Source organism: Bactrocera neohumeralis, chromosome 3 (genome assembly GCF_024586455.1).
Source record: "Bactrocera neohumeralis isolate Rockhampton chromosome 3, APGP_CSIRO_Bneo_wtdbg2-racon-allhic-juicebox.fasta_v2, whole genome shotgun sequence".
Lineage (NCBI taxonomy): Eukaryota > Metazoa > Arthropoda > Insecta > Diptera > Tephritidae > Bactrocera > Bactrocera neohumeralis.
Genome location: NC_065920.1, coordinates 25,826,384 through 25,840,376, shown reverse-complemented (window position 1 = coordinate 25,840,376; position 13,993 = coordinate 25,826,384). Strand labels below are relative to the sequence as shown.

The window sequence follows — 13,993 nt, the reverse complement described above, 5'->3', positions numbered from 1 at the left end:
AACATATAAGCACCCTATCGAAATAAGTAGACACAAAAAGCAGTAAGCTACCTAGGCGTAAGACTGGACCCCAGACTAACCTTCTGGGTAGAAATCCAGCACGCCGGAGGAAAGGCAGCGAAAATCACCTCCCAACTTGCTGTGATGACAGCACTGATGTTGCGAAAGGCATTTTCCACCCTCTCAGCCGCCAAAAAAAAATATGCGAAAATATATTGAATTTGACAAAATCAACTCTCACTTTTCTTAAATAAATTTTAAAACATTTTCAAATTAATTTAGTTTTTTATTCTAGAAAAAATAACCTTAAAAATATATTTAGAGATCTTATAACAAATATTTAATTTAAGCAGAGGGTGAAACAAGAAAAAACGTTAACTTCTGTCGAAGCGAATATACCCTTCACAGCTGCATTTCTTTTAGTAACTATGTGTTCAGTTTGTATGGCAGCTATATGCTATAGTCTGCCGATCAGAACAATTTCTTCGGAGATTACATTGTTGCCTTAGAAAATAACCGATACGAAATTTCGTGAAGATATCATGTCATATGCGAAAGTTTTCTATACAAGACATTGATTCCGATCGTTCGGTTTGTATGGCAGCTATATGCTAGAGTGTGCCGATCAGAACAATTTCTTCGGAGATTACATTGTTGCCTTAGAAAATAACCGATACGAAATTTCGTGAAGATATCATGTCAACTGTGAAAGTTTTCCATACAAGAACTTGATTCCGATCGTTCAGTTTGTATGGCAGCTATATGTTATGGTGCTTTGATATCGCCAGTTTCGACAAATGAGCAGCTTCTTGAAGAGAAAATGAAGTAAAAACTAAGGGACTAGTTCGTATACATACTATATACAGACAGACGGACAGACAGACAGACGGACATGGCTAAAGCGACTCAGCTCGACATACTGATCATTTATATATATACTTTATAGGGTCTCCGACGCTTCCTTCTGGGTGTTGCAAACTTCGTGACAAACTTAACATACCTTGTTCAGGGTATAAAAAGAGCTCAATGTAAATTTCCAAAAAATATGGATTAAAAAGTGTTCCGTGAGCGGTATAAACACGAAGTTTACTAACAGTGAGCTTGGCGCCATGCGAGCAACTACAAGCAGCATGTTCAGCAAGCGCTCTCCAGCTGCTGAGTCTTACCTCAACCACTTCTAATTTTATACGCTCACCACACATCGCAGCCGCTTCGAACAGGCGCTTCGGCTTGGAATACCAAACAACCGGACAGCTGAGCTACCAACAAATGCATATTGAATGTGGTTTACTGGTGCATTGTGTTAGATCGATCCCTAATGCAACATACATATATACAGCTAAACATACATACATACATACATTTATACATATGTACACTTGTATTTATGTATACAAAAGTAAATATCTCTGAGCATTTTTTCATGACACCGCGCCATTGTATCACTGCAGCTTGTAATTATATACACTTGCGCTTTTTAATCGGCATTTATGCGCTTGTTGTGTACTGATTGACGCATGCGCATAGCTGAAATTAATTGACACACACACGTACTTATATATATACTAATATATTTCATTAGTTACGCGTTCGTGTGTTGGTTGTAACTTGATTGGCTGGCTGCCTGAGAAATTAAATATTTGATAAGGTTTTCAATAGATTTAATTGAATTATAACGGTTCATTGGTTTTGACCATTAAAACCGATGCTTATCTCTGACTTTTGTTTGCCATTAATTACCGTTAAATACAGCTCCTTAGCCCAAATTATAGTAAAGTATTATTACAGGTTTCCATTATATGTTCGCGGTGACCTTTACTATCTTTTTTATTGTTGTGGAGCATTTTTAATACTTTCGAGACATTGTTTGCCCAAAATTTTAAAGGTCAGAGGCTAATTGAAGTGTAACTTTTAATTATGTTTATGTTAAATGCAAAAACGGTTCATAAAAATAAGAGTTAGGTCTAAATGGTATTGGGTTATATATAACAATGCATTTAGATGTAGAAAAAAAAGACATTTTTTATTTGATTATTCTTTCTATCAGGATTTCACGAACACCTTTTTGTAGAAAGTATTAACTTACGGATAACGCAACTAATTATATTGGTTTTATACACCTTAGTAGACACCTACATATATCGGATGTCAGGAACCCTAGCTGTCCAATTATATACCGCTTTTGCAGCATATCCGGTATTAATTCGGTAATAATGCGTCAAAAGTTGGTTCGGGCTGATGGTATCTGGCTTATATGTAAGTATACAAGCATACATACCAATGACTGGAATTATGTTATCTTTTAAAAAATAGTCAAATAAGCCTTGGAGATCAAATGCAGCATATATCTTGATATGATTCAGTCCTCAAAACTTGTTTCCGTAACTACTGAGGAAACTCACTTTGGTATCGTTGGTTCCATATTATCTTAAGATTGGAGGGACCTATAGTTACGTGATATTATGCAGCAAAGAGAGCTTTTTCGAAATTGTTGTAGTTGCAAAATTAGAAAAAAACGATTTCAAACTTCTAAAATACGCCAAAATCTCTAAAGTTGAATAGATGTACTATTGTGGGTAAAAAATAGTAAGACTTTTTAGTTTAAATTTCGCGCTAAGACCCATTCGTTGAAATATTTTTTTCTTGGTTGGTATGACTGCCAGCGACTTTTGTGCCAAATGTCACATCAAAATAATTATCAGTGTTTCAATATACGTTTGTCTTTCTGAAGTACATAAAGTGCATTCGGTGAAGAGTGAAATTATACAACAAAAAAGTTCCATTACATTTTGTGTGCGGAATCAAATTGCTGTTGCCGAAATGTTGAGAATGTTGCAAGAGATCTTCGGTAATACTTGTGTGTCGCGAACACGTATTTTTGATTGGTAAAAATTATTCAAAGAGGCTCGTTGGCGACGGACCACGTCCAGATCATCCATCAACATCAATTGATGATTAACACGTCAATAAAATAAAGGAACTGGTGCTTGAGAATCGACGACTAATAGTCGGAGATCTGACTGGCATCATTGGAATATCGGAAGGATCAGTGAAAACCATTTTGAAAGATCATTTAAGCCTAAGAAAAGTGAAAGCACGATTTGTTCCAAAATCACTCAATTTTTTCGAAGCAATTTATTGTGTAACAATGATTTCCGACTACCAGGATGTCATGAATTGTGTTATTACTGCCGATGAGTCTTGGATCTATGAAACAGTACTCGGTGAAGATTGCTGCCAAGCGCAAGAAATGCTCACAGAGTATTTGCGGGTAATCCAAGCAGCCATTTAAAAAGGTATAAAAGCAAGGAAATTAGGTACCATATGAAATGAAGTCAAATGACTTTGAAAGATTTTGAATTTCAGAAATGTTGCTCGAAAGCTACTAAAATTGTAACTGGTGATGAAAAGTGGATCCATTAAGACACCTCAAAAAACAAAACTTTATATGTGAAACCTGACAAACCCAAAAAATCAACTGAAAAGATGAATACTCTGTATTTGGTAAGGTCTGAATGGCGTGCTGTACTAAGAGTGCCTACTCGTAAAACCAGTTGAAACCGCTAAAGGTTTGATCACAGTAGTACATATTTGGAAAACAGCGGATGAGTAGTTTTATAGATAACTATAACTCTCAACTATGAAACTACTCATCCTCTGTTTTCCAAATATATAGTTTTAATCGGTCTTGCAACATGAGGCCGAGCGTTGCTAACTTACTCCTTCAACTGCAATTTGTTTCGGTCCATGAAGAATTCTCTCACTGAGATACGATTCACATCAGACTAGGGTATCAAAAATTGCCTTGACTCATTCTTGGTCGCTAAGTCAGCGCAGTACTTTTAGGATAAAATCCACAAATTGGCAGATTCTAAATTTTTTTAACTTCAAAACTTTCAATACTAATATTGTGCAACTTTTACTATAAAAATATTTTATATCACAATACATTAATCCTCAATAAAGGCTTAAACAAATTTTATACAAATTTTTTAGCTTCTGTATTCTTAGAGCATGGAATCCAAGAGAGAGAGAGGTATTTGAAAGTATGACAATGAGTTTGGAAATTTTGTATTTAACTAGTTAAGTAAACTTGTCCTAATTTCAGTTTGACTAGTATTCATGAGCGTTTCCAATCGGATTATTCTATAAATCCTAAAAGAGGTTCGAAAATAGCAAGCAGAAGCTACTACTGTGTCTAATGAGAAAAAATTATATGCGTAACTATGAGCAGTTTGACCAATTCTTGAAGTATATTTGGCAAGAGGCTTTGGTTTACTCATTTAACACAGTAGCAAGCACAACCATAACATTATACGAGTAAAAGAAGGCGTTTAAATTCTTGTTCAACTTATTTGTACTACGAGTAAGTAGGTGAACTCTCCTAATAATTATTGCATTGAAGCTCTTCATGGCCAAGCATAAAACATCTTTAGCACGAGCAGAGTGACGTAACCAATATTTGATTATTTTTCCACTTTTTCTTTCCAACGACTAACACACCTCAACGCCGAAAGAACCTTGAAAGAAGTCTAAAAAGCGGCTACAAATCTATCATTTAGTTTACAATCGCTTAAAATAATTGCTTAAAAGGCATAAAATTCGAACACAAATCGTTCGAGCCGTCAATCATGGGAAATAGAAAAACAATTAAAAAATTCGTTCGGCAATGGAGTTCTTGGAGCAACAATCATTGAATTATTAATTGATTAAGAGTTGTCAGAACTTCGAAGAACAGAGGCGATAACATTGTCAAACCATAATTGAAATGTACATATAACAGTGGGCACATATATTTGTATATACATATGTGCATATGTATAAAAGAAGGAAGTAAGGGAGTTGAGGGCTGCGATTGTGTCTTCGAGACATTTTTTTTTCTATACCAAATGTTAAAAAAAAATAATTTATGAAATTTATAAGCAATTTCAAAATTTAATCATAAACTGTATTTATGTATGTGAGATCATAGTAATGTATACATATGTATATTCTCAACATAACGGATTGTTATGCTTATTTTAAGCTCTATCTGTCATCCGTCATCTAAACTATTTTTCGGCATACTTCAGCATCATTGCCATAAAAATAAATTTTTTAGAAATAAATGTTATTTTTATAGCAATTTTCTCTGCAAAATTTGCACAAAAAAATAAATAAACAATAATACAAAATTTTGCATGCCAATATATACTTACATATTTACATACAGGCATGCAGCAGGTAGTTTTAATTGCGCGTGTGAAATTGCAGAAAGGTGTGTTGGTAATGCCAGAAGAATGAGCAATCAGCTGTCGTTAATCATTGCTTTGACCTTAACCCTTGCATTACAAATTGACACAAATAATTAATCATTTCGATATTTTTCGATAATATTTTGATGTTTATGTCAGCGAAAGCACTCAGGGAGATTTATTTACAATTTGAAGTATGCAACAATTTGCTATCTTTTGGGGCTTTGGAAGGAAATATTTTTAAATAAAAAAGTTTGACATCGATTCCGATTGATTTTTTGTGTTTTTGTAGTGCCAAAGCAAGTGATTTTGGGAGTGCTATCAGGTTGAAAATTTTTGGTCAAATATAAACTTAAATATAGGAATATGTGGTCGGGGAGAAATCGATTTAGAAGAGGGTTATTGAGCTTTTTCACGGAGGAGTCGAAGTTTGAAGAGAAGTATACTGTAAGAAGCTCTCCGTCCAGCATAGCTTTAGGTTACTGGATTACTGTAGTGTCTTTCGGGCTAAATGGCTAAAGTAGCGGTGGACTTCTTGTTCCCAAGTGCAGCATTTTTCAAGGAAGTGAGCATTTATTCCGACAGCAGAGCTGCAATTCTGGCGTTGAACTCGCAAACTGTGCGCTGAACGAAAATGAAGGCGTGTCCAACCTCACTAGAAGTAGGATCAAGCTACTTCATTATCAGACTCATTTGGATACCTGAACTTAGTGGAATCGCAGGATTTTGTATAGCCAATGAGCTATTTAGAGGTACACGGTTACCCCGCTCACATCTAAATGAGAATGAGTTGACTTTACGTTGTCATCTTGCGTTCTAGTACTGAACCTATGAACCTCTGGATATCTCGTACACCTAGCAGTCGTTAATTGACGAACAGCCTCTGCGCGACTCCGACATCCTTTTGGCATAGAATAGAACGTAGAAGACCTAATAAACTACTAGCCCTTAGCAAAGTCCATCTTGCCACAATCGTAGCAGTTTTACTGGATATTGTCCAATAGACACTCATGCTGTAAGACTAAAAATGTAGGAGGACGCAAACTGTAAAAGTATAGAAGAAGCTGAGATGGAAACATCTAACCATTTTCTTCTTCATTGTCCATTGCCATTGCAAGAATGAGCTTGAAATATTTCGGTAGTCATACAAAGGGCGAACCTGGAGATAAACATTAGCCCCCGCAACAAATTTGTGAAGGGCTCAAAGCGCTTCGTCAATTTATGAGGGTCTTTACGATCAATTTTATGGGTACAAACGATCGGCTGGTTATAGTGGGATCCCTCTTAGGATCTACCTTTTAACCTAACCTAACCTAATCTTAACTTAAATCCGAGTCCGTTTCATCCCCCTGGTGGGCTTATGGTGAGAGTGACTTCTTTATTCAGTAGATCATCTTTTGAGTTCTCTGAATATTTGTTTTTGTGAAAATTTTCTTCTCAACTCTGATCAAAGGTATATTAATACTGGCAGATCCTTCAGATATCAAGGTACGGAATTCTATTTCTAGAAGTTTTATGTTAGTTTCCTTGTGCTTCGATACAGCATTTAGCCCAGTCAATTAGCATTTCAAATGAGTGTTTAAGGTCATTTTTCGGAATGCTCTTGAGAATATCGGTCGTCGCCTTTTGGATAGCTGAAATGACCTGAAACCAGTGTTCTTTCAAGGGCAAATGAAGTTTTCCAAATAGGTAAAAATCACAGGGTGCCAGATCAGGTGAGTAGGGTGAGTGATTAATGGTTGATATGGAGTTTTTTGTCAAAAAATCAGTGACAAGTGTCGACCGATGACACGGCGCATTATCGTGCACCAGGCGCCAGAACCCTGCCTCACGGTATTGTGGTCGAGCACGACGAATGCGTAACAAAGACTCATAACACCAAGGTAAAACACAGCATTAATCGTTTGGCCAGGTGGGACGAACTCTCGGTGTACAATACCCTCGGAATCGTAAAAACAAATCAGCATTGTCTTTATTTTTGACTTCTGAAGACGACCGACTTCTGATCGTCACAGAGGTCCTCACGACCTTCTTGGAATCGCTTAAACCACTCATGCACATTACTACGGGATAGGCACTGATCACTATACACTTTTTTCATCATTTGAAATGTTTCAGTAAACGTTTTTCCAAGTTTAAAACAAAATTTAATATTTGCTCTTTGTTCAAAATGCATTTTACGACCGATTACCAAAAGCTGCTGTCACTTTTTGATCGATAACATCGATTGTAGTTATCCAATTGTCTTAAAATTTTTACGAAATGTCAACAAGAGATCAAACTTTTTATTTCATATACCCACCAATAGGTGACGCCACCAGAAACAGTTATATTTAAAAAGTTCTGCTTCTTTTGCGACAGACCTTGTATGTGCTTATATATTCCAGTTTAATTTCCTACCTCTTTGATTGACTCAATTGCTTACCCCTATAAAAAACTGTTGATTCCTTCGGGGAAATTGGTACAATAACCAATGTACAATATACAAGTATGTCAATGAGATTCCCCTATGTGACTCAAGCCTAATTTCAAACACAAAATTGTTTACTTTTTAAAAACTGACAAATTTATACGCCAGCATAACGGTTAATAATATATAGATGCTATAAAAATGTTTATATGTGCATACATAGTTATTTGTACCTCAGTTTGTAGTTAGGTAACTGCAAAAAGTCTGAGTCTAATGCTTTATGCATGGCTCATACAATAAGCATTTGACATTTTTCTTAAGTTTTTTTGTGCGCAAAAGTTGCGGGTTGAAAATGTGGTTGCAACAGTGGCACAATTGTGGTCAAACACGTTTTTATCCAATGCAGTGGTATGTGTGTGCCTTGTAGGGAAATTAGACCTTCAGCCAACAACTTCTATTTTCTTTGGTACAGTTTACTAAATGTTAGTAAAGGCAGAGCATGGCAATTAACTAAATATTGCTAGCCTCTTTAGAAGTAAATTCGATGCATTACATTCGAGAGAAATGTCGTCTTAAGATTGCTTGGAAATATTGAGCAGAGAATGAGAATAAAACCAAATATCTGCTAGCAGGTGGGAAAAAGTCCTGGAGGTAGTCGTAAAGATTTATTCTTCTTCTTTATTGGCGTAGAAACCGCATTTGTGGTTATAGCCGAGTTTACAACAGCGCGCCAGTCGTCCTTACTTTTCACTCTTTGGCGGCAATTGGAGATACCAAGTGCAGCTAGGTCCTTCTCCACCTGATTTCTCCAACGGAGTATTGCGTCGAATATTATCAGAGCTGAGTGCTTTCATTCATTCGGACGAGATGATCTAGCCAGAGTGACTGCTGCTCTCTAATGGCTGAACTATGTCATTGTCGTCGTACAGTTCATCGTTCCATCGACTGTGATATTCGCCGTTGCCAATCGAAAACTCTTAACGTTATCAAACCGGAGGTCTCCCATCCGAAGGTGTTTTCTGTTTTAAAGATTTAATCGACTTAAAACAATTTGGAGTTACAACGAGTACTAATTCTTCCTCTCTTGAAATACACAACCAAATTCCCTTATCGTGAGTAAACGTGACATATTATGTAGTTATATAGGTATGTTTTAAGGGATCTATATGTCCAAAAACCCTAAACGACTCCGTATAGATAGACCGCAGAATACACAAAGGCGTTTTTTTGAAATCTTTAGTGGCTTGGAATGAGAGAATTTAGGAACTAAATTGGAAATGACATCTATTCAGCTGTCTTGGCTGAGAGTGCAGCAATAGTTTATACCAAAAATGTTTTATCTAACAGAGGCAGCATTAACCTAACACATAGTGATCCGATCTGAATAATTCCTTCGGGGTTTGAACCGATGCCTTGGACAATAACTTATGCGAAATAGCGTAAAGATACATATCTCCTCTAATACAAAAGTTTTCTATGCAAGCATTTGAATTCGATCGTTACAAACTGTTGTATGACAGCTGTGTGCTAAAGTGATCCGATCACAAAAATTTCTTCAAAGATTGCACCGATGCCTTGGACAATCATCCATGCCAACTATCCCGCACGGGTGCCATAGTCCATGTAGACTCGGACCAAGAAAGCGCTGTAAGCAGAAACGTAGAAAAGGAAGAAGAACTTATTCGCACTCCTGAGCTGGTGACCAAGTGCTTAAACTCTGGCAACAAGAGGGGCCACGGAATAAACAAAGCGATGAGGGTTTGAAGGCAAAACCGAGGAGACAGCGGTCAGAATATGCAACCATCTCGAAGGCAAGTCCAGCCTAAAGAAAGAAGAGTTGAAACGGCTGGCTTGGGCCAGAGAGGAAGTGAAGAACGTTCGGGCACACTTTGCTACTCGAAAATGGTGTAATGGCTCGGAACCATCGTATGCTAATCGTAACGCATATCGGCCAGAGGAGTCTTGGGATGCAGGGCAGCAGGGAAAAGTGTTGCCAGAAGCAAAGGCATCGAAGGCAATAAAATAGTGGACTGGATAGCCAATAATGGTGTACGACTAACATCCGAAAACGTGACTAACATTGGGAAACCCAATACGACGATCTGGACAGAAGCATGGTAAAGAAAATCAAAACCCGATGGAATGAGTTACTTGTGTGCAAATCTGTAAAAGTCATGCGCAAGACAGTAGATCAGAAGTGCACAAAATTTCTATTGGCACTCGAGAGGAAGGACTGTAGGAACACGATCGGAAACTAGCTGGTTATTGTCTAGTGGCGACACTCGTCCGCAGAATGGGGCTGACAGATCGAGAATACTGCAGGAAGTGTCTAGAGCAAGGCATCAGGCAAACAATGGAGCATCTCTTGTGCACTTGTCCGCATTGGCGAGACCATGCTGTAAGCATCTGGGGTTCCCGCGATATTATACACTGGAAGAAGTACCGATAGTGAGGCTACAGAGTCTGTTAAAATTAGCGTCAATCGCAGGCATCCTAAAGGGAATTAGTTCTCGTATATATGTACAGATAGACGGACGAACAGATAGACAGTCGTGACTAAATCAACTCAGCTTTTCACACTGATCAATTATGCATATTAATGTTTTATAGGGTCTCCAACGTTCCATTCTGTGTGTCAAACTTATTTTACCCTGTTTAGGCTATAAAAACCCAGATTTTTCTCACTTGGCTTATAAGCAGGCGTAAGTCGCATGGGTGTATGTATGTGTGCGGCTGAAAAAAATCCCTCGGAGTGGCATAATGGTTTGGGGGGCTTGGCGCATTTTTTGGCGCGTGCACTTGCATTGACTGCATTAAGTTGTGGGTGTAAATATGTTACTGTGCCACAAACACGTACACACTGACACGCATATACTCACACATACATATTTTATGCACAAACTGAGCCATTTATGTCAGGTAATTTGCGGGCGCTTAGACTTGTTTGCAACTAAGCAAGAAATAAAGTCAACACCAACAACAACAACAACAACGGCATCTTGATATGGCATGAAATGAAAAATGTAGGGGTTCAATACATAAAAAACGCAACATTTTTGTTCCGCATTTGAGCGGTCTACACGCCTATGAATGTATGGATGTGTGTGTATATACTATACATACATATATTTTGTCAAAAAGGGAAAATAAACTTTTGCAAACTAAATGGCGGCAATGCACGAATAATTTCTTTGACTAGGAAATTGTCAAATTTCATAAATTTAATTTTCTGCAAGCTAAATTTGCTGAGCCACCACAATAATACTCGTACCGTTATTACACAAAATAATGGCCTGGGCTATAGACCGGCGCACCGATTATACCACCTCCCTTTGACCCAAAATATTCACAATTAATTGTATGTAGCTTGTAATTATCGTTGGCAAATTTAATACAAAAGCTTCGCTGGCATTTAACCGCAATTGTGTGGCTAGATGGATGGGCTTGCACGCCTCGAGATGCATACAAAAATAAACCGACACAAAATAAAAGTATATATGTATACTTATATGTATTTACTAATGTCATGCGGCTGGTATTTCTTTATCTTTTGGCGCAAATCAAGAGATTTGTAGCTGTGCGCGGTATTCTGGAGTGGCAGTCATGCGAGCGCATAGCCACCGTCGCCATCACAGATGGCGTAACCTGTCATCGTGCTGTCGCTGATTGTGTGTGCGGGTCTCTAGAGCCAGCGCACACAGCCGCAGCCAAATTCAAAGTATTTTCTCGTAATTTGGTAATTCAAGTCTTCAACATTGTATGAACTCGTACATAATATGCATTTGTGTATGTAAAAATGTGCGCTTATCTCCATTAATTTTGGCTGACGCGCAGTCACACGGATAATAACAAGCACAGAAAGAATATTGTTGTTGCTGTTGATTTTCCACACCTAAAAATTGCAGTTAGCTTTGATGGCATACAAAATGTTGGTACTCACTCACTTACTTAGTCGCGGCAACATTTAGTTTGGCAATTACGGTACAAATACCCGACCTCAGTGCCGTCGCTTCGCAGCAATTGCCAAGGCATTGGTTACAGCAACAAAAAGAAGAATCTTAACGCGAAGATGTCTGCTGCGCAGGCGCAGTCATACTCGCCCGCTACGAATGCATTAACATTTACACAACAACAAAAAGTGACAAATAAACTGAATTTATTTGCACTTTGTAATAGCGGTTTTATGAATATTTAGTGGCGCATGGCAACTTATTAGTCATAATGCACGCCAACGTGTTTCGTGACTTTTTATTTAAACAAACTTTGTGATTAATATTTTATTATATTAATCTGATTGATATGCTGATTATCTACAGATATGGAATACTAAAGTTTGGTGAACTGTTGAGGGTGGTATTCTAGTCTAAATATAAAAATAATCGAAATTTTTATATTTTCAATGTTTAAGGGGTTACATGGGTTTACAGGTTTCTAAAAATCGAATTTTGGAATATTGTTCTAAATTCTCAAGTTGATCCGAGTAATAGTTTCGGAGATAAAGCCTTGAGAACTTGTGTGCTCGAGAGTTGATAGGCTAAGTGAGCCGTCTTTAAACACGTTTTTCTCGAAACTGTGTTTTTGAAGCCGGTTGGCAAGATTTATTGAGAACTACTCAATCGATTTGCATGAAATTTTACACAGGATTTGAGGTACAATTCTTAAAGACTTAAACCATGGATTTTTTCGATTATAACTATATGCAAACAAAAAATAATATTGCGAAATTTTCACTGAAATTTTAATTTTTTTTTGTAAAAATGTCTGTATGTCCAAGTTCTATGTTAATGTTTTAACTAAAACACGTATTTTTTAACTTTAGATTATCTTGTAAGTAGTTATCCTGCCAACGCGGGCCAATCTTTTTTCCGAGGGTCACCGAAAATGGCGTCGTATTGGTTTAAAATATATTTTTCTAAAACTTTCACAAGTTCTTTCTTAATAGTGTATGTTTCAACAATAAAAATTCTAATAAAATATTTCATTTTTTATATGAGAAAAAAATTGTTGAAAAAGGCTGTTTTTTTTACCCGAGGAAGTCCATGTAACCTTTTAATAAAATTTTATGAGATATGTATTACCAAAATTCGCTAAAATTAGTATAAAAAGGTAAGCAAAATTTATCAAAATAATTCATATCTCGTCATTGACGTAGATAACAATTGATTTAAACATACATTATATGTTTATATAATTATATTTGTATATCCGGATAATACTCAATATATTGGTTGAGTTCTCAAAATTTATCCCGGATTATTCACTAAAATGTTTGACATCAATTATTTTTACACACACAATAAAAATAATCACATATCAATAATATGGTATAAGAATTTTCATTTGCGTTTTTTCCACGAATCCCTTTTTACTTCCGTCATTTTAGATGCTGTTTTTTTCCTTCCATATACTCTAATATTAACTAACCTAGTTTATTCTTATAATTTAAATCACTTGCTTACTTGGTATTGTTGTGATCCTGTTTACTCATAGCAATTCACTCGTACGCGAATTCAGCTGCAATGTTTTATTCTCACTTTCATAGTTTTTCTTAGCGCATAACTCCATCCAGCCATTCAAATCATTCCAGTTGTTGCTTTGTCGTCTGTCAGCCATATTCATTAACTAGTAAAGATTTTAATAATACATTTAGCAATGCCTACTCAAAGAATAAGTCGTTACCTTACTTGGTTTTGTTGTTGTCTTTTATGCTCATACGACAAATGATGAGAGCACTAATTCTCTTTCTTTAAATTACTCACACTCGCTAGTTTCACACTTAATCGTTGCCAAAATTCGCACCCTTAAAAATATTTTTGGCAATAAGTGCAAACAAACATACATGCACACACGCGTACATACATTACAAGTATATGTAGGTACACATGTGTGTGCGATCGTAAGCATCACCTAACTAGCGCTCCACTGGCATTTTAGGTTAAGTTCTTGGTTAGCATTTTGCGCAGGCACAGTTTGATGAAAAATTATTTTTAAACACTTTTGTCTCACTTTTATTACTGCTTAAAAAGATATCTGTAAGTAATTTTATAATTGAATTAGTAAAGCATTTTAAGACATATTTTGTAATTTAATTTCAAATGTAAATTCACGAACTCCATCGTCTGCCGTTGAACTGCTGATTCACTCGTTACTTGAAACGGAACTGACGAGATTTATTGCAAGAAGTGGCTGAAGGGTTGCATATCCCTGCTTAACAATATTTTGAAATTCATAAATTGACGCAATAAAACTAACAGAAAAAATTCTAATTAATTAATTAAATTATAACGATTTCTGTTAAGCAAAAAAATACCAAAAACACGAAATTAAAACGACCATGTCAATAGTTGGG

The 13,993-nt window shown here is 36.5% G+C and overlaps 1 protein-coding gene across 1 annotated transcript in view; it reads right to left on the bottom strand.

The window, feature by feature from the left end:
• Positions 1-13,516, bottom strand: part of LOC126752758 (uncharacterized) — a 32,696-nt gene extending 19,180 nt beyond the window's left edge. The window contains exons 1-2 of the mRNA XM_050463730.1: positions 13,329-13,516; positions 13,104-13,266 (exon numbers count right to left, since the gene is read on the bottom strand). The gene's annotated coding sequence lies outside the window, so the exon portion shown is untranslated. The remainder of the gene's footprint in view (positions 1-13,103; positions 13,267-13,328) is intronic.
• Positions 13,517-13,993: the final 477 nt, after the last annotated feature.